The sequence below is a fragment of the Dioscorea cayenensis genome, chromosome 8, assembly GCF_009730915.1.
Source record: "Dioscorea cayenensis subsp. rotundata cultivar TDr96_F1 chromosome 8, TDr96_F1_v2_PseudoChromosome.rev07_lg8_w22 25.fasta, whole genome shotgun sequence".
In the NCBI taxonomy this organism is placed as follows: Eukaryota; Viridiplantae; Streptophyta; class Magnoliopsida; order Dioscoreales; family Dioscoreaceae; genus Dioscorea; species Dioscorea cayenensis.
Window position 1 is genome coordinate 10,212,013 of NC_052478.1, and position 27,297 is coordinate 10,239,309.

The window sequence follows — 27,297 nt, forward strand, 5'->3', positions numbered from 1 at the left end:
AACATTCTCCACCGAAGAAACATCACCAATAGAGATCGGGCAATCGGAAGGTGCATGTCCTCCACCACACCCGGTGCAATTAGTCACAGCCGCCACTCTATTTGAAGTTAGAAGATCTAACTTCTTACTCAAATTTTCCACTTGGGCCGCCAATGAAGTTACCGCATCTATCTCATGGAGACAGGCCATCTTTTTCTTCTCCCTATTATTCCATTGGTAGCTATTTAACCCCATTTCTTTAATCAACAGACGGGCCTCATCGGGGGTCGTGCTACCTAAGGTACCTCCTGCTGCCGCATCCAAGAGTTGCCTTGTACTCGGGTTCAAACCATTGTAAAAGGTTGGAACAATCATCCACTCCGGGAATCCATGTTGAGGTCACTTTCTCAGGAGCTCCCTGAACCTTTCCCATGTCTCGAATAGAGACTCCAATTCCAACCAAACAAAGGATGAGATCTCGTTCCTAAGCTTTGCTGATTTTCTGGGAGGGAAATAATGAGCTAGAAAAGCTTCCACCATCTCCTCCCACGTGGTGATTGACGCTCTGGGTAACGAGTGTAGCCACTACTTCGCTATCACCTTTAGGGAAAATGGGAAGGCTCTCAATTTGATGGCATCATCCGTTACCCCATTTATCTTCAGCATATCACACACTGCGAGAAAGCTCTCTATGTGACCGTTTGGATCCTCATCAGCGAAACCATTGAATTGTGTGGATTGCTGCAATATATGGATGAATGCCGGCTTTAGCTCGAAGTTTTGAGCTGTAATCGGGGGCACACAATACTCGATTGTGTCCCCAACACTAAAGGTCTGGCATAATCAGATAATGTTCGTTGTTGCTCATTCTGTTCTACCATGTTTTCAGATTCTTCTACTTCCAAATCAGCTGGATTAGACTGTTCTTGTACAGGCTCTTCCCCTTTTCTTTCAAGTGTACATTCAAGCTCAGGATCTCCTTCAATCAATGTTGAGGGATTCCCTCGGGTCATAACCTGGAGCTGCACCCAAAAAGAAGGAAAAAGAAATCAGAACGATGATAGAATTAGAAGATAGGAAATAGAATGTATGGTGAAATAGCTAAGAAAACAAAGTGCAAAGTATCTCTAAACGCCTATTCCCCGGCAACGGCGCCAAAAACTTGACAAGGTCCCCTTACGTATATCCCGCAAGTGCAGGGGTTTGTTGAAGTAATAATCCTGGATGAGCGGGTATCGAATCCACAGTGAATAGGGAATAAAAATACTTAATTCGATTCTTAGCTATGTGAAAGATCAATGATGATAAGTGTGACAATGATTCAATTTTCAACAATAAAAACAACAAGTAAAAGAGCAAAGTAAAGAAGGGGGTAAGGCAATCGATAAAGATGGGGTACCCAGATAATGCTTCGCCAAGGATAATTGTTTCAAGTGCAAGAACCCTCTATTATGCTTCCTAATCAATTGAATGGAGAGTCGTAGAAATCCTTAATTACATAGTCCCAAATCTAAGGTCAACTATGCCTAACTCTATTCATGTCCCGGAGGAGAGATTAGATAACCTCTCAACCTCGCACTCGCATAGAGTTGCAATGAGCTCTAGGGATTCCAAGTGATAAATCTCTTCCTAAGTATAGACCTAACCCTTTGGTCCAGGTGGAAGGTCCCTAACCATGATTAAGCCCTAGATACTATGATCACCTCAACGCTTCACTCTGTTGCACGCACAACTAAGCAACAGCGGAAGTTCATCCCTTAGACCATTCACTCTATTATGGCCGCAAAGAACTCGAGGAACGGAGGTAGAATCTATCACGTCGGAGGGGAAAGGGAACGCTCCTGTACCTCTCTACTCACCCTCTCAACCCTCTCCAACCTAGCTTTGTCTAACGCTCGTGGTGTGTCACTCACTCACAAGGTTACCAACGAGAACTCTCAACCCTAGTGTCACTCTAGGGGAAATGTTCATACAATCAAGCATTCAAGGTTGGAACTCACAATAAACATCAATTAATTGAAAGCATAATATAGAGATTCAATGAAGCGATTACATCCTAGGGTTCACAAATACCCAAGTACCCACTAGGGATTTAGCTCTCCATGGAGCTAAGTACAATCAAAGAAATAGAATGTAAAAGCAATGAATCCATAAAGAAACCCCCTTGATAGTCATGTCGATGGTTTTGTGGAAAGTCCTCTACTCGTTGTCCAAGGATTCCCTTGTCCAGTATAGGATGCGCCTCGACGGAAGCTCCCCTACCAACCTTCTTCCTAAGGAATGATGATGTCGGAGCCATAGAACCTCTCCAAAACCTTGGCGAATACCTGTCAGTACCCTAGCCGAAGCCCTCTCTCAAGTTGGGGAAAAGATGGAGAAAAGAATGGTAAAATCGGGGCTGATTCGACTTTAAATAGGGATGGAATCGGGCGACTAAACGGCCATGGATGCTTCACGCGCCCGTGCGGAATTTCCACACGGGCGTGGATAATTTCCCCACGCCCGTGTGGATTCTCTGAACTCCTGTTTTCTCGGCATGCTGTGAACAGTGCTGCTATAGTACTTGCTACCGTGCTCTGCTACAGTATCCAGCCTTAATAGCTTCCCGAATCTATACTTTCATCGGAGTAAAGCAAACGGGCACACGTTTACATTGTGGATCACTTGCTTCTTCAATGATATTCAAGTTGGTGGAGCTCTTGTTCTATGTGCATAAGTCGGAATGCTCGAAAGTGACTTGCCTTATGCCCCTCCAAATGGATGTGCCAAACTCGAATATGAGGAGGTTGGCACACACTCTAGCATCTCACATCCGACCTATGTCTTCGCGTTTGAACTTTAGCAAGATTTTCTCCAAAATCGGTGCATTGTGATCCACATTGGCTTCTTTCCTTCATACTCGGCCTCACAACCCTACCTGCACGAAAGTAACATAAAAACACACATATTAGTGTAAAACCCTGAGAAAAGTAATGCTCAACATAAGGAATGACCGCTTCGCATTCATGTCACACAAGCACTTATCAAAAATGATGAATGTAGGGTATGAAAAAATGTATACAAAATCCACTCGTTAAGGTGGGATTGGGTAGATAAGCTGGATGATGCACTCTTGACTTATAGAACAACTTATGAAATGCCTATCGGGGCAAGACCTTATAGGTTGGTCTTTAGAAAAGCCTGTCATTTATCCGTTGAGCTGGAACACAGAGCCTACTAGCCCATTAAGTGATTAAATTATGATCCTCACCTAATTGGTCATTAGTGGAAGCTCCAATTGAATGGGTTAGATGAATGGATGGCTATGGCTTATGAAAACTCTGTGCACTACAAAGAAAAAGTAAAAGAGTACCATGACCAATATATCAAGCAAGCTAAGCACTTTAAGGAAGTGGATCATATATTGCCTTTTAATTCTAGGTTGAAACTCTTTCCAGGAAAGTTGAAGTCAAGGTTGCAAGGATGATTTAGGGTTTCACAATTGTTCCCTCATGGTGCCATTCAGATAACTCATCTAGATAAAGTGATGTTCAAGGTTAACGGTCATCGGTTAAAGCCTTACTTTTCATGCAACGTACCCAAGGGTACCAGAGGTAACTCTCCTCCATTTGACACACTGTAAAGGTAAGGATAAAGGTATGTCGAGCTAATGATGTTAAACAAGTGCTTCTTGCGAGGCAACCCAAGTTTCTAATCCCATTGTACTCTTATTTCTGTATTATTGTTGTGTTTAATTATTTGTGTCTTTGCTATGCACTTTTTTGTTATGTGTTCATGCTCCTCCTCTTCTTTGTGTGTGATTTATTAAACAATGTGCTTATCTTCATATGGTTTTATCTTCTTCTTTGCTTAGGGTATGTGTTTTCATTTCATGTGTGCTTAGAGCTTTCGATAATTATTTTTTTTTGAGTTGGTGCTTATTTGATGAGTTTTCATGCTTCATTTGAGATGAAAATGGTGGTATTATCCTTTGTTGTATGTTTCGTGGTGTTGTGAGTGTTTATGAGAGCCTTTTCCACATTCATAGGAAGGTTCACTGGCTGGCCAGTCCTTGAATGTTGACCGAGTGGGCTTGCCGGTAACCTTTCCCGCAATCTTTCCCGTCAAGCTATTTGGTGAGCTTCACGGCCTCCTTACCAGCTGTCAAGCCTCCTATTGACGGTTCACTAGTAGGGTAGCCTAGGAACCAGGCCATGAAGGCCTCGGGGTACCCTACAAACAGGCTGTCACCCTTATTTTCTGGCCAACTTTTCTCTCTCTTCTTCTCTTCTTCTTCTTCTTTTTCTTCTCATTTCTCCTACATTTCTCCACCTTTGTCGCTCATTTATCAACATTTTCTTTTATTCTTCTTGCTCTAAAACACTCTCCTACTCCTTGCCACTTGATTTGCAAGATTTATTGGGACTTTTGCCATTGTTTTCATCGATTATCCAAGGTATTTCTCTCTAAACCTTAGTTCTTGAATTTGGTTATTTCTCCTTCTTTTCCCTTATTATTCTTGATAAATGGATGGTTATGTTGCTGAGAAATTATTGTTTGATACTTTTGTTTGTTTTTGGGGGAATTTCTAAGCTTGTAAAAAATTTTATGCTCCATGTGCAAGGGAAGCTCTTTAAAAAAAAACATTTTGGGGATTATTGTAGAAATTCTTGAATTTCTCATTCCCCACTATAATGAACCCTTGCTTCTCTTAATTTTGGTTTAATCTCTTGTTTATTGTCTTATAGGTATGCCATTGAAACGTATGGCCTCCAAGCAAGGACGGAAGGATAAGGCACCTCTCGTCAATGAACCGCATTTTAAAAATGAAGAACACAAGACAAGATACACGTTATAGGCTCGAAAATCCTTTGGCACGGTCCAGAGTCACTTGAGATCAGGTTCGATGAGCTATAGACAGAGGTATAGTATCAGTTTTAGGTCCATGAGTAGGGGCAGAAGAAGATTGTCACATCATAGCCCTGGGTCGAGCGAGATATGGCTGAGGCTTTAGCCTTCATTCGCGGGACTTCTTCAATTGTTGGCACCACATTTGCTGCAACCACGTTCGTGGCACCACCATTCCCTCCAACCACACAACACCCATATTGATTGTGCTTGGCACGGATGAGTTGTTTTTATGATGTTTTTGTTGATTATTTCTACTACTTTGCCATACTTTGTGATGTGTTTGTTCCTTTGTACTCTGTCGTTAGCAAGGGTTTACTCCCTAGTAAACTCTATTTATTTTGGTTCTTGTCACAATGCTTTTCCCCATTTAAGTCTTTTGAGTTGTGATCGGCTTTTTGATCTTGACAGGATTATTAGGACTGGAGCTTCACCTCCCATAGATCAAACTCACCCCTTATTCATCCATGTATTGGTCCATCTCACAAAAAATGGGGTAGTTTCTTTCCACCATCTACTTGTGTTTATTTTATATTTTTCGCCTTGTACTACTAATTAATGTACATTGAGGACAATCTACAACTCTAGGTGTGGGGATGGGTATTTTGATTGATTACATGCTTGACTTACCTGTGATAGCTATGATACTTAGTTAAGAACTTCCTAGCTTGAGAGAATGATAGATGTGATTTGTATTTTTACTTATGCTTGAATGGAAGTCCAATTTTATCTCTAGTGCACCTTCATGCTTTGTCATGATTACTTCCATCTTATACACTCCGGTCAACCCACCACAATGATATTGGCATTAGAATGTTCAATGCTACCTTCAATATTCTTTTAAGAGCTTTTGTTTTTGTTATTGCTTTTATTTAGCCTTAAGTGAAGTTTTTTGTAGCAGGAATTAAACCAGGAGACATGAGATAGAGTATTTATATATGTATAAAAAAGTGAGAAGAAAAAGGAGTCTATGATAGTATACCTCTGCTAATAAAGCATGAATGCGTCTATGTAGACATGTAATCGAATAAGTTGGGTGGCACTTATGCCTGATCAGCATGTGCATCCTCCAGAAAGATTTTGTGCAATCTATGTTAGTCAGACTCAAAAAAAATATCCACTCTATTTATCTCCTAGAACCTATTTACAGTCACTTAAAGTCTAGAGTTTTATTTAGGAAGCAAAGGACTCTTGATTGATTATTGAGGATGTCTTTAGTATTTCTAATGCCGGTTATCATTGTGTGTGGGGTGAATGGACATCCTGGGGTAATCCAGACTGCGGAGGATAAGGTCAGAAGTGTTCACGCACTCACATGAGCACTTTAGGTAAAACCGAACTATCTTTACTTGGTTATTTGTAGAATAACTCACTATCTTGATTTCTTTTCATTTATGCTTGTGGTGTTCTTTACTTTAGATTTTAAGGTCATACATTTAGCCATTTATCTTCTTGCCCCTGTTCTTTATGTTTGTTTGCTTGGGGACAAGCAAACACTTAGGTGTGGGGATGTTTGATAAACGTCTAAACATATGCATTTTATATGTATATATTTTGTACTATTCATGTATTAATTGATAAATCAATGCTAATTTTGTGGTTTAATTGATTTTATTATTATTACAGGCCTCAAAGAAGCCCAGGCAAGCTCCACGACGCAATTGAGGAAGAAATCAACACCGAAAATGAAATTTTAGAGCATGGTTACTATAACAAGCACTGTATCACGAGGGAGTAAAGAAAATGGCGAAGTCTTGTGTTTTGTTGACAGACAATTTGATAGTTGTGAAGATGCCCATAAACTTGCTGGAAATCATGTAGCATTTCACCGTAGCACTTTACAGAAATTTTGACAGAAATCCCAAGCCTCTCACGGGCTTCTTCAAGCCCGTAAGCCAGACCGTGAAGCCAGCCCAACAAAGGTTTTAAAAGAGGGTTTTAGGGCTTTTTAGGCTATTCATCATCTCCTACCTTTGAGGTCTTGACTCCAACTCTTAGATCCGGGGTAAAGGAAGCTGAAAGAAGACATCTTTGCAGTAAAAATCGAAGGGAGAAGCAATATTTGACAAGATCTCCCCTCATCTCCTTGTGTAGAGGCTTGTAGAGGACAAGGATGCCACCCCTTTGGTGTTGTCGGAGGAAGCTTTCCATGGCCTGTTACTCAGTATACGTCACGTGAGGGAATTTTACGTTGTTTTGTTTGGTTGTTTTTATGGTTTTGAGCATGTATTTTGTTAGAATAAACAACTAAACTCCATGGATACCAGATGTCAGTGAACCTTGGGGTGAACTTGTGTAGTTGGATGTTTTTATCTACTTTTATTGCAATTGGTGTGTTGTATTTTTATGCATTGGTATACATGAGAACTTTGTGTGTCATTTTCAAGGTTGTACTTGGTGGTGTGACCAATGCTTGAAGGGGATTCATGTACACATATGCCGTGAACATCGGGTATTTTGTATCCCTTCAAACATTAGGGTTGGACCTAGTTTGAGTATCAGCCCTAATTAGAGAACTTCCTACTTTTAATGCGATCGTAGGAGGATTTGGTTGGACGAAATTCTATATCAATACTCGTACTGGATTAGGGGTTAGTTGCTGTGACCATTGGGTTGACTTATCTTAGGAATCTCTTTGTCCAAACCACCAATTTAATGGTATTCTTAGTATCCTTCTCACTTTAGTAGCCTAGGTGAATCCACATCCCTCATATTTTCATCCCCTTTACCTCAATTTTAGACTCCTTCCTTGAATTTTTTATTTTTATTTTTTTGGTAGTTTAGAGCACTCACTCGAATCTATAGGCTAGAAAATATACGAAGAGGAAGTAAGTGTAGATCCTTGGGCCCTGGGAATACAACCCTCTCAAGCTTGCGGGGGAGGTATTACTTGATGATCGGTGCACTTGCGTAGTCATAACTAGGTATATACCTAAATTAGACAACATATATCAAAACTTTTTTAAATTCAGAAGGACTTAAAGAGGATCAACTTCAAACATATACAAGAGGCTACATGAAAGTACATTAAGCGAGCATTCAATGGGCTTCAATCTTGGCGGCAATTGTACATGGCCTTGCCCTCTTTTAGTATATAGAAAAATTAAAAAGATATAATGTACACTTTCATAATATTACATAATATGTTTGCTGAAGATAAAGGAGACACATTCAAAATTGGGATGATGATGCAGGTGAAGCTCAGACTCCTATTAGTCAAGAGTGCACCAAAGATTTTCAATAGTACTTAAGAAGAAATGTAGAACCACATGATCCAGAAATGCATCATTAACTTCGATCAGACTTAGTAGATCTTATTTGGAAACATTTTAGAGGGAATAAAGATGCAAAGTAGTGTTTTTCACAATAATACTCCTTTTACTTTATTTTATCTATTATTAAAAATGTTAATTATGTAATATTTTTTGTTACACTTATCTTGTATTAATTTGTTTCTCATTTCTTAATCAATTTGACAAAATAATTTTAATTTTTTATAAACTAGGAATTAAATAGTGTTTTCAAAATTTAACAATAATATTCTATGGAATTTGGTATAATTTTAAAGTGTTTTAATAATGCATTTTATAAAATATATATTTTTTTATATATTAAGTACTTATTTTGATTAAATATTGAAATATTTTTAAGATAAATATTATTTTTATCAAGTGTATATTGTGAATAATTGAAATGATTATGGGCAACATACTATTTGTATGCTGAAATAATATGATGGATAATAATTTAATTGATTAATGAGGTATATGGGCATCAAATTGTTAAATATTTTAACTATGACAATTATGGTGATATATACGAGACATTGACAAATAAAAAATAATAAAAAAATCAAAGATAATACTGAAGTATGATGTTTGTGTAATTTTTTTTTTGAAAAAGTAGATAAACCACATACTTTATAAAATAGAAGAGGAAACAACACCCATGGATGTGTTACAAAAGCATCAAAGAAAAAAAAACACAGGTTTATTAGAAGTGGAAACTAATTCAACAACTAAGTGGAAGGAATAAAACAAGATAACAAGAGAAAGCACTTGGTGATCCAAGAAAAGTGGAACAGTCATCGAGCATGCTTCCCCTACGCTGCCCTATTCAACAAATCGCCTTAGTCTGAGTGTTGTCCTAGGAACTCCAAACTACAGTTTGCTGCTGTAATTGATTTCTTCGATTTGGTTTTCTTTGTTGGGATCTTATTGACAAACAAGGGAATTATCATGTAAAAAATATACATGCCAAAACGCAGCGGATAACAAAATTTTTAACGGCAAGTAGGGCTGTAATCGATCGAGTTCAAGTCGAGTTGTAGTGAGCTCAAGGTCGAGCTCGACTGCAAATTCGGGTTTCGATACTTGGCTCGAAATTGACAAAGTATTTATTTTATAGCTCGAGCTCAACTCAATACACAATTCTAGCTACTCGAGCTCGAGAATGTTGAAAATGATCATAAATATTATGCTCAAGCATGACTCGAGCTCGAAAATTTTTTCCCTTGATCTTCATCAAAAAAAGGAAAATATTTTTTTCATCCATTCTAAAATGACCACATTTTAAAATTTTTTAAAGACAACAAACACAATTCAAACATGACCAAATACAAGAACTAGAAAAATAACATTCTATAATTTTTTAAAGATAAAAAAAATACATTTATATTTGACCAAATGCAACATCAACTAAAACAACGACATTCCAAAATATTATTAAAAAAACAAATAGAACTCATACTTAAACAAAATACAACAAATAGAACAATTATAAAACAAATAAGTCCATAGTTAATAATTCCAAGTAAAACAAATAGAAAATAAATAAGTGCTAATACAATTCATTGACAACAAACAAATAAGTCCATAGATAATAAGAAAGCAATCAATCCACCATTAACATCCACCATATCAAGAATATATTTTCTTGAATGTAAGGGTTTGGCCCATTGTTTCTATCAAACCTATACAAAATTACAAATGAGTAATTAGAAAAAAAATTAGTTTAATCATTGATAATAAAAAAACAAAGATGAAAAAACTTAAATGTTACCTACATGCAAACATAATTCTTCATACTATTTTAAACTTGAGCTTCAAGGTATTTCAAGTGAAATCTTAATTGGTTTCTTCTCTTTCTAATATATACAAAGTGAACATAGAATAGCCAAAAATTACATTAAAGCAAGAAAAACCATGAAAAATAAAAAATTATATTAAAGCAAGAACAGTTATAAACTCACTTTGTTTTTCTTCTTCTCTCCATGAAGATTTCAACACCAATCCTCTCCACAAAGCAATGCTTGCACTCTCTCGGGAGCCAATGAAGCATGATAAGTCTAAATCAGTCTACCACCTGCACTAAAAGTAGCCTCTGAAGCCACTGTAGTAATACGAATAACAAGTATGCCACGAGCTATTCTAGACAAGATGCGATATTTTAAAGTACTTCCCTTCCACCTTTATAAAGCATTATATTGATTAGGATCTCCTTCAAAAATAAAACAACCTTCAGCTATGCATGCATTCAAATTCGACTGTTGTGACGAGGCTTTTTCAATATATTTCACATAACTTGAAATTCGGACCAACCTGACGAGCCTTTGCCATTATTACCAACGTCATCACTATTATCCATTGGAGTTTCACCACTATGCTCATTTCCATGTTGATATTCACAAACATATTCTTCATAAATCTCATGTAGAGCTTCTCAAACTTTAGCAATATTTTATCAGGCTTCTCTATCGGGATACATCCTTGAAAAAGTGAATTCAACAACCCTCATTTTACATCTTGGATCCAAGACGGTGGCCACAGACATGAGCAAATTGCATTCCCCCCGATATTTATCTTATTTAGCCTTCATTTTTTCAATCATTGCTCGAATAAAGTCATCTTCATCATTCGCCCTTTTGTCTAGCAACATTTTCACATGATAGAATTCATTGAGAAATAAGTTGGAAGTTAAATAATCACTACCGGATATAATTTTTGTGATGGCATTGAAAACTTCTAAAATCTTGCATATTTTCTCCATCTTTTCCCAATCTTCAGGGCATGGGCAACATTGATAAAGGATTTCCCGATTTTTGAACATTGGAAAAACATCTTTAAATTTCTTTGCAACTGATAGCATTTCAAATGTTGAATTCCAACGTGTCTTGCAATCAAGAATAAGTTTTCGCTCCGGCAATTGTAGTTGCTGCACAATATCAGAAAATGACTTTAATCTTGCTTCAATTTGATTAATAAACTTCATGCTTTAATGAATATCTTCAATTATTTCTTCAATTCTAGAAATGGCATCTTGCACCATGAGATTAAGAATGTGTGCACAACAACGAGCATGAAATAACTTTCCTCCACAAAACAACCTTTTAGTTCTTGAAAATGTGTCTTTAAGAATCCTAATTGCCACGTCATTGTTTAAAGCATTATCAACAGATATAGTAAAAACCTTGTTCTCAATTCCCCACTCCTTTAAACACTTAAAGATACTATCGGCAATCTCAACACCACGACGAATAGGTGGGAGACAAACAAAATTGATAACACGCTTTTGCAATCTCTAATTATGATCAATAAAAATAGCTGTTAAGACGATATACTCGATTTTTTTATTGCTAGACTTCCATAAATTTGTTGTCAAGCTTATCTTGCTAACATTCTTAAGCAATGTTTTCAATTATTTTTTTCTGCTTCATAAACTTGCATACAATCTTTCTTTATTGTAACCCATGATACTTTTTCCCATTTAGGTGATCGCTTCCCCGCAAGTGTACGGGATCGCCAAGTAATACCTCGTGCAAAGACACGAGGATCGTATTCCACGGGGCTAAGGGTCTCCTATTACTCCTTCTCGAGCTATTATCTAGCCTAAGATCTTAAGTGATGGGTTTACTCTACTAAAAACAAAAAAAACTAAACACAAGATTTGCTAGCAAATTAGAGAGAACAAGCAATAAGCAAGCAAGAGAATCAATGAAGTGCAAAGGCCTATGGATGTGGATCCCCTTGAGGCGTTATCATGCAACATGGATGATGATTTAAAGATGCAAGGGTAAATTGGACCATGAGATTCCAAGATTAGAACAACCCCAATTTCTCGGCGATTGAACCCTAATCCCATACGAATATAGATAGGAAATCTCGCTTAGGAATAAACCTACTCTTCTTCGGATTAAACCTACATGGAGGGCTACCAAACACCCGATTTCTCGGCGTGATGATACAAGTATCCCCTTCTAATCCATTCATGACCTAATACATGCGAGCAAGTCACATCTACATGCATCATTCATAAAAGAGCTACGGATTTCTCCTTGGTGTAACACTTAGCATGAAAACAATGAATTAGATCTCAAACATACCCAAGCATAGAATTAACAAGTAATCATCCAAAATACATGATAAAACCCCCCATGGTTCACCAACACCCGGTGGCCTTGGGGGTCTAGTGTGTCATCATCTCATAACAAAGCATACAATCAAGCAAAACATGAAACAAAGACATAGTATGACACTCCCTAGATGAAATGATGAAGGATGAGGAGAGAATATGCCGAATGACGCTTCCCCCGCCAAAGGAATGCCGAATGACGCTTCCTCTAGCCGCGGTTCTCCTTCCTTCAAGTCGTGATCGATCTCCCCTTTGAATGATGTTGCCTTCTTGCCTTGAGAGCCTTGGACCTTGGGCTTGAATGATCTTCTAGCTTTCTTGCCCTTCTTCTCCTCCCCAAGGTCGCCCAAAAATCTCCCAAATGATCTCCCAAAAAGTCGGCCAACCAAAAGTTCTTTAATCAGCCCTAAAAGTGAGTATATATACCCCCGAGGGCATACGGGCCGTATAGGGGGTCGTATGGGGAGTCGTATAGCACACGAAACCCTAGATTCGCGTTCGGACGGGTGCATACGGCCTCCATACGGCCCCGTATATCTGGGTAGTATGGAAATCTGACGAACACCAACTCAATCCATTTGCTACGAGTGCATACCGCCCCCATACTGGGTAGTATGAAATTCCTGTTTTCTTCTCTTATTGCCAAAATGATATCTTCTTGTTCTCCATGGCTTCCATATGCCCTACAAAGCAAATAATAGACGATTAAGCGCGAAACGGGCATCAAACCTCACAAAATACATGCAAAGTGCATACGATACATATATGAAAACACCTACATTTAGACACTTATCAAACATCCCCACACTTAAGCGTTGCTTGTCCCCAAGCAAACAACTCATGAAAAACAAAGAGACTGAGAAGTGGCTAAATGCAATACCTCCGCTCAAGCAAATATAAGATTCCAAAAAGCAAAGGACAATGAAACATAGATGTTGAGTTATAGTCATTAAGCATAATAAAAATATCCTGTCTCACCCCTAATATGTATGTGCGTGTAAGTGAATCCTTTATCTCATTTGCCCTGATCTGGTCTAGCTCAAGGACTTCAATCAGCACAGCTCTAGATGCTAATCACTCCACATACAAAGAATACTAAGTCTTAAACTACTAAGTGCTACTTCAATGGCCAAGTAAGATCCTTCTAATTCTATAGCTTGAAACTAAATCCTTTTTTTCTTTTCAAAAACCTTTGATAGGTACTCAAAAAGATCACTAGGGTTTTTTTATTTTTCAACCCAATATTCAACATTTTTTCGAGTCCCGACTAACGTAGACCGCAACAAAAATCATTTTAAAAATCTTTCTAGAGGATGCACATGTCTGGTTAGGCACGAGAGCCACCCAACTACTCGATTACAGTCTACATAGACGCATTCATGCTTCATTAGCGGAGGAATACTCGACATAGACTCATTTCACTTTCACTCTCACCCTAGATCACATCTTCGAGTACACTACATGCCACAAAACTCGGATTAGCTCAACAAGACTTAGAAGTTCTTAAGAAAACATTGACGGATAGAACTTAGTGTTCTAAGGGAGAGTACTCAAAGTAGTGTGTTAAGCATACAAGAGAGTTAGAGTAGTCACATTGGCTATTCCCAGGGCATCGACAAAAAAATTCAGTGCACAAGACAATACTATGGGGTGAAAAAGGATTCAATAAAGCATAAAAAACAACTCACATCCATCATTAGTCCAAGCTAAAAGAATCTTACAAGAATGAATAAAGCCATCATTGGTAACACTAGCATGTAAACAATGTTCCTAAAACATGAAATGCACCCATCCCAAAAGTCGGCCAACCAAAAGTTCTTTAATCAGCCCTAAAAGTGAGTATATATACCCCCCGAGGCATACGGGCCGTATAGGGGTCGTATGGGGGTCATATAGCACACAGAAACCCGAGATTCGCGTTCCAGACGGGGTGCATACGGCCTCCATACGGCCCCGTATACTGGGTAGTATGGAAATCTAGACAGAACACCAACTCAATCCAGCTCACTAGATGCATACGGCCCCCATCTTGGGTAGTATGGGGGTAGTATGAAATTCTCTTTTCTTCTCTTATTGCCAAAAATGATATCTTCTTGTTCTCCATGGCTTACATATGCCCTACAAAGCAAATAATAGACGATTAAGCGAAACGGGCATCAAACCTCACAAAATACATGCAAAGTGCATACGATACATATATGAAAACACCTACATTTAGACACTTATCAAACATCCCCACACTTAAGCGTTGCTTGTCCCCAAGAAAACAACTCATGAAAAACAAAGAGACTGAGAAGTGGCTGAATGCAATACCTCTGGCTCAAGCAAATATAAGATTCCAAAAGCAAAGGACAATGAAACATAGATGTTGAGTTATAGTCATTAAGCATAATAAAAAAATCCTGTCTCACCCCTAATATGTATGTGCGTGTAAGTGAATCCTTTATCTCATTTGCCCTCGATCCGGTCTAGCTCAAGGACTTCAATCAGACAGACTCTAGATGCTAATCACTCCACATACAAAGAATACTAAGTCTTAAACTACTAAGTGCTACTTCAATGGCCAAGTAAGATCCTTCTAATTCTATAGCTTGAAACTAAATCCTTTTTTTCTTTTCAAAACCTTTGATAGGTACTCAAAAAAGATCACTAGGGTTTTTTTATTTTCAACTCAATATTCAACATTTTTTTGAGTCCGACTAACGTGACTCGCAACAAAAATCATTTTAAAAATCTTTCTAGAGGATGCACATGCTTTGGGTTAGGCACAAGAGCCACCCAACTACTCGATTACAGTCTACATAGACGCATTCATGCTTCATTAGCGGAGGAATCTCGACATAGACTCATTTTTTCACTTTCACTCTCACCCTAGATCACATCTTCAGAGTACACTACATGCCACAAAACTCGGATTAGCTCAACAAGACTTAGAAGTTCTTAAGAAAACATTGACGGATAGAACTTAGTGTTCTAAGGCCAAGTACTCAAAGTAGTGTGTTAAGCATACAAGAGAGTTAGAGTAGTCACATTGGCTATTCCCAGGGCATCGACAAAAAAATTCAGTGCACAAGACAATACTATGGGGTGAAACAGGATTCAATAAAGCATAAAAACAAGTAACTCACATCCATCATTAGTCCAAGCTAAAAGAATCTTACAAGAATGAATAAAGCCATCATTGGTAACACTAGCATGTAAACAATGTTCCTAAAACATGAAATGCACCCATCCCCACACTTAGTGTTGTACATTGCCCTCAATGTACACTAATCATGAAAAACATGCAAGATGGAGCAATGAAAATAATTGAGGAGGGTGAAAAACAAAACTTCCCCGGTTTATCTTGTGTTCGTCGTGAGGTATGACTCGACAAAAGGTGTGGTGAGCAACACATGTCTCGTCTGACCTCCATTAAAAACTAGGAAAGCTCACCAAATTCCCTCAATGCCCTGCAAGGCAAAAAGGGGACATCATCATTCCACGAAAATTCACACATACAAACACAAGGGAGAGACTAGGGAAAAGTCAACAAAATACATAGATGAAAACAAAATAAAGTTCAACACCAAGAGTTGGGAGGAAAAGATCCATGCCAACTCAACAAAACACAAACATAATACACAACAAAATAAAGTAAAGTAGATAAAAAGTATCCATGCTCAAACGAGCCGCTACTCATCACAATTTGGTCTTTGGGTGGTGGTGGCATGGTGGCGGGAGTATCGAGGCGGAACCATAGTATGAGGTAATGAAAGCGGTGAAAAATCGCCTCGAGTCGACGCTGTCCCTCAAGGACCTGGTGAAGCTGGTCACGGATCTCGTGCTGCTCCTGACGCACGCCTTGAATCTCTCCCTCAATTCCCCTCAGTCTCATGTCGAAGCCAGGTAATGAAGTAGTACCGGGGGTAGGAGCAGTGCGCCTCGGGGCTCGACTCGTGTGCTCTGCCGGTTCTGACTCGGACTCACCAGGTGGCTTGGTGCTGTGGGGGCCTGCCCCTCATGCGCTCAGCAACCACCAAGCCAATCGCCCGTATGTGTGCCTTCCCGAGGGGTGCCGTACCTCCTACAACAGTCATAACTCGCGTCCGCTCAAAAGCGGACCCATGCCACGGATCAATCTGGGTCACATAGGGGCCCAATAAAGATAGCTCCCAATCGAGTATACGAGCCACGGTGAAGGAATGCATCAGCGACAATGTAGCCAAGGTGAGTAGGGTGCCTCTCAAAGATGCCATACATCGTAAAGAGATCGGATTGGGTGACCACCCCTTGCTATCGTCCGCCCCAAAGAGAACGGGCAATCAAGGCATGAATGAATCTATGTGCCGGGTCGATCATGCGTGAGGCCTTTCGGGTCGTATCTTCACCCGCCAAAGTTGCCCAATAGTTGCTCCTACCCACCTCACTCGGGAAATCAAGCTTAAGACGTTTGCCGGGCATGGATTTGATAAAATCATCATCATATAACCCCAAGTACTTGGCAAAGTCCAAATGATGCATAGTGCGCTTCCTTCCAAAAGCTTGAAAACGGATGGTGATAAGTTTCTTATTCCGCACGGATTGTCCATCTTGTCGCGCCTCAAATGTACTCAAGACCTCCAAGGTTAATTGACGGAAGGTTGGCTCGTTAATGGCAAAGAGTTTATCCCAACAATTGTGTGAGAGCCAATCCCGTACTTGACTTGCAAAACCAAGGTTGTCCACAAGTTCCCAATCAAGATAGCACAAAGTCCCGAATGGTTTTGTCTTCAATCTATCATATCTCTCTCGATGGTGGGACAATTTGAAGACGGGTTCATCGGGTGTAGGGGATGGCTCGGTAGTTCTTGGGCGCTTGGAGGCGAGTCTTTTAGTGTTAGGCATCCCTACAATGAAGAAAAACTTTGATCAAGCTCAAAGGGAGACAAGATAACTCAAAATAACATGGTAGAGATAGAGGAGACTAATGAAAAATTGGTTTTTTGGGACCATACGGCCGTATGGGGGCCGTATGGTCACTATTCACACGGCAAGAGTCTCCCCTATAATCATGGAATCGAAAAATTTGTACATAAATTTGAATGAAAATTCATTCACAACATTCACATCAACCAAACCAAGCAAATTGCTAAAGAAATTCCATGCAAAAGTCTCAAGAATGCCCAAAAAATGGAAAGAATAAAACTAGGGCATTGAAAAAGCATACCGACGAAACCTTGAGAAAACAAGCTTTAAACTCGGGTAAGATCACTAGATCGAAGTCTCCAATGGATTGGAAGAAGTTTTTGGAAGAAAAATGAAGAGATTCGGCCAAGAATCGAGAGAGAAAGGAGAGAAAATTTCGGTGGAGTTGAAGAGAAATGAGAGGTGGAAGAGAGAGAGAGAGAATGAGAGGCCTTTAAGGGGGGGAGTCCCGCCACCATACGGCCCCCATACTGGGCCGTATGGGGGCCGTCTGAGTGAGCACAGAGCCATCCGGATCGGCTCTGTGGTCAGCTCAGATGGCCTCCATACGACCCAGTATGGCCGTAAACCTTTAAATGCCAATCAAATCCATGAAAACCTGCCTCAAATGATGTAAAAATGAAAAAAAGAAAGCTTGACGACTTCTCCAGAAACGACTAAAATGAATAAAACGATGATCTAGCACATTAATTAACACCTACACATGTGTGTCTCAAGAGGTTTCACAAATATACCACAATAAAAATGATGAGAGAAATGTGCCAAGTGTATGAGCATGAACTTATTCAAAAACAAACAAGTCTAAGAAATACGAAAATTGAAATGAACTAAGAACTAAAAAATGCGGAAAATGCAAACAAATGCCCCCGAATGCTTGGGTTGCCTCCCAAGAAGCGCTTGTTTAACGTAACGAGCCTGACGTACCTTGTTCCTTACCTCATGGGGGTTCAAACAATTTGAAGCCACCCCTGGTTTCCCTTGTAGTGTTGTTTTGGAAGTAAAGTTTCAATCGTTGCCCATTGACTTTAAAAGTGCCCTTTTCCGGGTGAGTTACCTCAACCGCTCCATGGGGAAAGACTTGAGTGACTGTGTATGGGCCTGAGCAACGCGATCTAAGCTTCCCAGGAAATAGTTTCAACCTTGAGTTGAAAAGTAGAACTTGATCGCCCACGTGAAATTGCTTAGGGTGCTTGATGCGTCTGTCGTGGTACTCTTTTACTCTCTCTTTATAGAGTCTCGAACTTTCATATGTCGTGGAGCGCTACTCATCAAGTTCATTTAGTTGGAGTTTTCTCTTGCAACCTGCGAGAGAAGAATCAAGATTTAGAAACTTTATCGCCCAATAAGCCTTATGCTCAAGCTCAGCAGGGTAAATGGCACGCTTTTCCATAGACCCGGACGATATGGAGTGATTCCAATAGGAGTCTTGTAAGCCGTTCAGTAGGCCCGGAGGGCGTCATCTAGATGTTACGCCCAATCTCTTGGTTTTGAGACACGGTTTTTCTCTAGGATTCGCTTTAAGTCCCTATTGGACACCTCAACTTGCCCGCTGGTTTGTGGATGGTAAGGCGTTGCCATTCTATGGGATACTCTGTAACGCTTCAGAATTTTGGCAAACTGGGTATTACAGAAATGAGTGCCTCATCACTAATGATCGCACTGCAGTGCGCTCGAACACGGAAAAATAATTTCTTTAAGAATTTTACGACCACCCTCGCGTCATTTGTATGCAAAGCACAGGGCCTCCACCCACTTAGACACATAATCAACTGCCACGAGGATAAACTTGTATCCTTGGGAGCTTGGAAAGGGTCACATAAAATCAATCCCCCACACATCAAAAAAACTTCACAGGGCTTGGTTCCAATTTTTGGGGCATCTCATCCCGGCGAGATATGTTGCCGACCCTCCCGACATCTGTCACGGGGATTGAATGAATTTTTTTGTGTCTTGAAATATTGATGGCCAATAGAAGCCCTGCATCAAGAATCTTTTTGGTTGTTCTATTTGCATCATAATGGCCACTGTTGGTCCCGAGTGGCAATGCTTCAAAAATACTTAGACCCTCCGTTCTAGAGACGCATCTTGAGCAACTCTGATCGGAGCACACTCTGAATAAGTATGGATCTTCCCAAATATAGTGTTTAAGATCAGAAAAGAATTTCTTCCTCTGTTGATATGTAAACCATTTTGGGATGACCCCACCAACCAAGTAATTAGCAAAATCGGCAAACCCAGGGTGGTTCCTTCTCTTCAACTACTGAATTTTATCTGAGATGCTCCTCGAGGGAATGAGTCATTAATGTCCTTTTTCTCTTAAAGTTTTCGGGCCAAGGGCTTCTAACGGGATAGATGATCGGCTGAGATTCTCCGCTCCCGCTTATCCTTAATCTCAAGGTCAAATTCTTGGAGCAACAAAAACCCACCTTATCAAACGAGGTTTTTGCATCGATTTGCTAAGTAGGTACCTCAGCGCCGAATGATCAGTGTACACCACAACCTTAGAAAGAACCAAATATGACCGGAATTTATCAAAGGCAAAGACCACGGCAAGTAGTTCCTTTTCGGTGGTAGTGTAATTCGAGTTGGGCACCCGTTAGAGTCTTGCTTGCGTAGTAGATGGGGTGGAAATGTTTGTCTCTCCGCTGACCAAGCACAACCCCAGCTGCAAAAATCACTCGCATCACACATCAATTCGAGCAGGGGAATCCCAATCGGGAGGCGACCATGATGGGTGCTTGGATTAGCTTCTCCTTGAGCACCGTGAAGGGACGCCATGCAATCGTTATTGAACTTCGAATGGGACATCTTTTTCCGAGTAACCTTGTTAGGGGCCCTAGCAAGTTTTGAAAAATCCTTGATGAATCGTCTATAAAACCCGGCATGTCCCAAAAAAACTTCTTATGGCCTTCACGAATTTGGAGGTGGTAGCTTTTTCAATGGTAGAGATTTTTGTCCTGTCGACCTCAATTCCATCTTTAGAGATTTTGTGACCCAAAAACTATCCCTTCTTGGACCATAAAATGGCATTTCTCCCAACTTAGCACCAGATTAGTCTCTTCACATCGAATAAGGACCAACTCAAGGTTCTTGAGGCAAACATCAAATGAATCACCGAAAAGCGGAGAAATCATCCATGAATACCTCCATAAAAATCTTCCACCATATCCTCAAAAAAATGGCCGTCATGCACCTACGAAAGGTAGTCAGGGCGTTGCATAACCCGAAAGGCATGCGGCGATAAGCAAAGGTGCCATAGGGACAAGTGAAGGTGGTCTTTTTCCCCGATCTTGGGGCGATAGGGATTTGGAAATAACACGAGAACCCATCCAAAAAAACAATAGTAAGAATGTCCAGCTAATCGCTCTAGCATCTGGTCAATGAATGATAGGGGAAAATGATCTTTTCGGGTGGCGTCATTTAGTTTTCTATAGTCGATACATACTCTCCACCCGGTAGTTGTACGAGTTGGAATCAACTCATTTTTCATTGGTGATCACAGTCATACCCCCTTCTTTGGGACCACACGGACGGGCTTACCCACTCACCGTCTCGATATCGGGTAGATAATGCCTGCATTGAGTAGCTTGATGATCTCTGCCCGAACCACTTCCTTCATGTTTGGGTTGAGTCTTCTTTGGGGCAAGGTTCTGGGCTTGTGTTCATCCGTCATTAGAATTTTGTGAGTGCAAACTGACGGATTTATTCCTTTTATATCCGCAATCTTCCAAGCAATCGCGCTCTTGTGCCTCTTTAGCAAATCCACCAATCTATTCTTCTGCTCAGTTGATAGGTTTGCAGAGATGATGACTGGAAGCTGCGTATTTTCTCCCAAAAAGGCATATTCAAGATGGTCTGGTAGTGATTTTAACTCCAAGTTGGGTGCTTCCTCGGTTGATGGCAGTAACCCTCTGTTCCAAAGCCCATCACCCTGCTCTGACCCTGCAATACCATCAGAGTTGTCTTCGATACCATGGACACCAAACTCACAACATCTAGTACCACATCCAGGACTTTCAGGCTGTATATACTGAGGCTCCACATCGGATTCCTGTACCAATGCTAGCATCTGGCCCATTTCAGTACAATCCTCCAGAGTGGGGTTCATGGCAGTGGATCTCTGACCCTCGGTGGTCAACATAAACAGTTCGGCTAGTGACATGTTTCCTCCACTCGCTGATGGGACACCACTATCCAAAAAGGCCTTAAACACTGTGTGCCAGTCACTTCCATCATAAGTTATACTAGGGTCCCCCGATAGTAAAAGTGCATCTAAACAATCATTCAGAAATTGTGAAACATGAAGTTGAGTTTGCCCAGTAATCCAGCCGTCAAATCTATATACGTAGTCTTCCAACTTGATGTTCGGATTTTCCAAGTATGGTGTAATCAAGGTCGATGGATTCGAACGTGTCATGCACAGTACCTTGCACAACAAAGAAAAATGATAGAGAGTGAAGATTAAGGGAAAGGAAAAACAACAAATGAGTAAAGAATGAAATGGCTAGAGTAATAATCTAAAAGTTTCCTAGAATTCCTTAAGGTCCCCGGCAACGGCGCCAAAAACTTGATCGCTTCCCCGCAAGTGTACGGGATCGCCAAGTAATACCTCGTGCAAAGACACGAGGATCGTATTCCACGGGGCTAAGGATCTCCTATTACTCCTTCTCGAGCTATTATCTAGCCTAAGATCTTAAGTGATGGGTTTACTCTACTAAAAACAAATAAAACTAAACACAAGATTTGCTAGCAAATTAGAGAGAACAAGCAATAAGCAAGCAAGAGAATCAATGAAGTGCAAAGGCCTATGGATGTGGATCCCCTTGAGGGGTTATCATGCAACATGGATGATGATTTAAAGATGCAAGGGTAAATTGGACCATGAGATTCCAAGATTTGAACAACCCCAATTTCTCGGCGATTGAACCCTAATCCCATACGAATATAGATAGGAATTTCTTCCAAATCTACATTCCTACGATTGCATTAAGTACAAGGAAATCTCGCTTAGGAATAAACCTACTCTTCTTCGGATTAAACCTACATGGAGGACTACCAAACACCCGATTCCTCGGCGTGATGATACAAGTATCCCCTTCTAATCCATTCATGACCTAATACATGCGAGCAAGTCACATCTACATGCATCATTCATAAAAGAGCTACGGATTTCTCCTTGGTGTAACACTTAGCATGAAAAACAATGAATTAGATCTCAAACATACCCAAGCATAGAATTAACAAGTAATCATCCAAAATACATGATAAAAACCCCCAAGGTTCACCAACACCCGGTGGCCTTGGGGGTCTAGTATGTCATCATCTCATAACAAAGCATACAATCAAGCAAAAACATGAAACAAAAGACATAGTATGACACTCCCTAGATGAAATGATGAAGGATGAGGCGAGAATATGCCGAATGAGCGCTTCCCCCGCCAAAGGAATGCCGAATGACGCTTCCTCTAGCCGCGGTTCTCCTTCCTTCAAGTCGTGATCGATCTCCCCTTTGAATGATGTTGCCTTCTTGCCTTGAGAGCCTTGGACCTTGGGCTTGAATGATCTTCTAGCTTTCTTGCCCTTCTTCTCCTCCCCAAGGTCGCCCAAAATCTCCCAAATGATCTCCCAAAAGTCGGCCAACCAAAAGTTCTTTAATCAGCCCTAAAAGTGAGTATATATACCCCGAGGGCATACGGGCCGTATAGAGAGTCGTATGGGGGTCAGTATAGCACACGAAACCCTAGATTCGCGTTCGGACGGGGTGCATACGGCCTCCATACGGCCCCGTATCTTAGGGAAAGTATGGAAATCGGACAGAACACCAACTCAATCCATTTGCTTTACGAGTGCATACGGCCCCCATCTTGGGTAGTATGGGGGTAGTATAAAATTCTATTTTTCTTCTCTTATTGCCAAAATGATATCTTCTTGTTCTCCATGGCTTCCATATGCCCTACAAAGCAAATAATAGACGATTAAGCGTGAAACGGGCATCAAACCTCACAAAATACATGCAAAGTGCATACGATACATATATGAAAATACCTACATTTAGACACTTATCATTAGGCATTCCACATATTTGCATCATATTAAAATCTTCCTCTTCCATTACTGAAAAAGGATGCTCATGCATTAATATCCAATGTGCAGCTACTCTCTCATTTTTTCCAAGTCAAACTTGCCATTTGTGAGAGTCGGTTGCATTTCAACATCACCATTACCTCCTTGTACAGGTTGGAAAGAAATCCTTTGTTGCTAATTTTGATAAATTTTTCTCTTCATGCAAGTTGCCAAGTGCCTTTTAAATTCACTTATACTCTTGCTAGCATTTATAGCCAACTTCACAATAAACAAATAAATAAATAAATAAATAAGCCTAATAATTAATCATATAAATAAAAAACCAGCTTAAAAACAATAATTTAATATAGCATGAAACATGCCATTTTAGATAAAAATGTTGTTGATATAGCACTCATAGCTCAAAGCTGTTAGATGAATACATGTATGATATATCATGATAAAAATATTGGCGATTAACATTCAATAGATATACATATTTTTCATGATATATGTTGTTGATGTAAATATAGAATAGTACCTTCTGGGAAGCTTCAACGAGAAAGGTAAAATAAATTTACTTTGCAAAAACAAGGAAATTGAATAACACTTCATTCATTTCTATGAATTTGAGCAATGAGTGATGACACATGTTAGGATTTATCATGAAATGTTGTATCATTTAGATGTTGATTCATAAAATATTTCCTTTTCAAATTCCAAATAATTTTGCTAGGCAGACTATGTAAAACTCATTGAATTTTTTTGACTTAAATACCAAAATTATGATTAAATCAAGCTTACAATATCAGATTATATGATACAACACCTAACCATTCCATTAGTAGGTGATAATAGTTTGTACATGTGAACTCTACAGTAGCTCCAGTGTGAGGTACAAATAAATCAAATAATTCCAATTTGAACTCTACAATAGCTCCATGTGAACTCTAAATAACCATTCCATTATTCTTTTTTCTCTATGAGGTTCAAATAAATCACTATAGATAGATTACCTTAGCAAAGTGAAAGAATGACAAAATTAAACTAGTAAAATTCATTTTACCAGCCTAAAAGTACATTAAATTCTTTAAAACTTCAAAAAAGCATGTTAATGTATGCCAAATCCTTAGCAACTATTGAAATTTAATCTAGATAAAAACCAAGATTACTGATATGGAAACATTTAGAAAACCAAAGGAAACAGCATCCACAAAAAGTTTAGAAGAAAGAAAACAAAAATAAATCATGCACGCAATTGTTGAGGAAACTCTTGGGCGAAAAAGGATCAAGACACAAGTTATGCTCATAGACAGGTGGATGTGTGCCAATCTCCAAAATGTTCAAGAGAATACACAAATTGGAAGGGTATAAAGCCAGTCTTACTCATATGTTCCAACTTGTGTAACATTGTCAAGAGCTTCGTCAATGTGTTTGAAAGTGAAGATGCGACATGATTTACCGCATGACTATAACGTAAGTAATATAGCAGTTTACTGTAGCAGTTAGATGCACGTGTGGATGCATGATTTCAGCCATTTAAATAGCGCTTCGAAAGTTTGTTTTGGGGATCTTCATCCTATCTTTTGCCTATCTTTTGGGGAGAGCGCGGCTAGAGTTTGGAGAGGTTCTTGCTAGGATTTTGGAGTGTTCCTATGGCATTCAACATCGATTTCCTTCGGAGAAGAGTTATTGGGAGAGCTTCCATCGGCCTTGATTTAGTGGGTTGTGCCCTAGGCTTGACGAAGAAGCCCTTGGAGAAGGCAAGGTGGCCCTTGAAGACCATCGACACGGACAACAAGGGGGTTATCTCTATGGATTGCTTTCACTAATTCTTGATTTCATCTTTGACTTTGTATTGCTCTATGGAGAGCTAAACCCCTTGTGGGTGCTTGGACTTGTAAACCCTATGATGATTTTGTTTCATTGACTTCTATTATGCTTATTTAATTGATGTTTTAATTGAGTTTCAATCTCTCATGATTATTATTGTGTTTTTCCCTTAGAGTGACACTAGGGTTGAGAATCCATCTAGGTAACCCTTTGAAGGGTTGACAACTTCACTTGAGTTAGACTTAGCAAGATTGAAGAGGGTTGAGAGGGTGAGTCAAGAGGTAGCGGAACATCCCCTTTCCCTTCCAATATGATTTATCCTACCTCCATGTTCCAAGAGTTCTTTGCGGTCATGATAGTGTGAAGTGGTAAGAGACAAACTCCACTGGGGGTTAGTTGCATGAGCAACAGAGTGAAGTGTTGAGTAATCTTTGGTGTTGGGGCTTAATTGTGATTAGAAATCTTTTACCTACGAAAGGATTAGATCTATGTTATGGAATAGGGTTCATCATTTAGAGTCTCTAAAGCTTCAAGTAGTCCCACATAGTGTGAGGTGTTGAGAGTATCCCTTTCCGTTGGGGCATAGTGTTCAAGGCTAGTCACGGTTGACCTTATGTTTGGGACCGTGTGTCTTTGGATTTCCACGACTCATTAAACTTCAATTAGGAGGCATAATATTAGTCTTGCACTTGAAATAATAGTCCTAGGGTGAGCATTGTCCGGGTACCCTTTTTTATCATTGATTATCTCTATTTACTCCATTTGCTTTCTCTTGTCTCTTTTATCTTTATTTGCATTAATCTTTTGAATCAACATCACAAATTTGTTTTCACTCTTGCTAAAAAGCAATATTTCTTGTTTCTAAGCATTTATTCCCTGTGGATTCGACTACCCACTCACCGAGGTATTTTATTACTTCAACAACCTGTGCACTTACGACACACACGTAAGTAGTGTGTCAAGTTTTCGGTGCCGTTGCTAGGGAAGAGACATTTTGGAAGCATTTGCACTTTGCTATTTTAGCTATTCATTGTTTGTTCTATTTCAAACTTTCTTATTCTTCCATTATTCTAATTTGTTTTTCTTTCTTTGATTGCAGCTCTAGGTTATGACCGGATGCAACCCTTTGATATTAGTTGAAGGTGATCCAGAAATTGAAAGAATGATTCATAGACGAGGAAAGGAACCTGTACAAGAACAGTTTAATTCAGATAAGACAGAAGTTGAAGGGTCTGATAATATGGCTGAACAATATGAACAACAGAGGTCACTCTCAGATTATGCAAGACCAGCAGTTCTTGGCACGCAATCTAGTATTGTGATGTCACCAATCACAGCTCAAAATTTTGAGCTCAAGCCAGGCTTCATCCAGATGTTACAGTAGGTAGCACAATTCAATGGTTTGGCTGATGAGGATCTGAACAACCACATTGAGAATTTATTGGAAGTGTGCGACATACTCAAAATCAATGGGGTTACGGCAGATACCATCAAATTGAGGGTTTTCCCATTTTCCTTGAAGGGGAGAGCAAAATAGTGGTTACACTCATTGCTTTAAGCATCGATCACTACTAGGGAGGAGATGGTGGAATTTTCCTAGCTCGATATTTCCCTCTTGAAAAAGCTGTGAAGCTCAGGAATGACATATCCTTTTTGTGCAAGTGGAATTGTAGTCTTTTTTTGAGAAATGGGATAGGTTCAAGGTTCTCCTGTGGAAATGTCCTGAGCATGGTTCCCTAATGGATGATTATTCATACTTTCTACAATGGGTTGAATCTAAGCACGAACCAATTACTTGATGTTATAGCAAGAGATACCTTAGGAAATAAAACCCCAGAAGAAGCCCGATAGCTCATTCAGGAAATGGCTATGAACAGTTATCAGTAGAATACACGTGACAAGAAGAAGTATTTGGACTTCATGAGATCAATGCAATGACATCATTAGCAGCCCAGGTTGAGTACTTGAGCAAGAAGTTGGACACCCTAACTTCCCCTAGATTGGTAGTAGTGATGAGTTGCATCGAGAGTGGGGATGGACATGCTTTATCTAATTGCCCAATTTCTATTGGTGGTACAACTTTAGTGGAATAGGTGGATTTTGTAGGAAATGCAATGAGAGGTCAAGGGGCAACAAAAGACTACAGCACCACTGGGTTTCCAACAACAAGCCCTGGAT

General features: G+C 39.7%; 2 non-coding genes across 2 annotated transcripts; one reads left to right on the forward strand and one right to left on the reverse strand.

The window, feature by feature from the left end:
* Window positions 1-364: 364 nt before the first annotated feature.
* Window positions 365-471, forward strand: LOC120268078. Its single transcript, XR_005538747.1, has one exon. It is a non-coding gene; the product is annotated as a small nucleolar RNA R71 (small nucleolar RNA).
* Window positions 472-26,748: 26,277 nt separating this feature from the next.
* Window positions 26,749-26,854, reverse strand: LOC120268151. The gene has a single exon (XR_005538821.1). It is a non-coding gene; the product is annotated as a small nucleolar RNA R71 (small nucleolar RNA).
* Window positions 26,855-27,297: the final 443 nt, after the last annotated feature.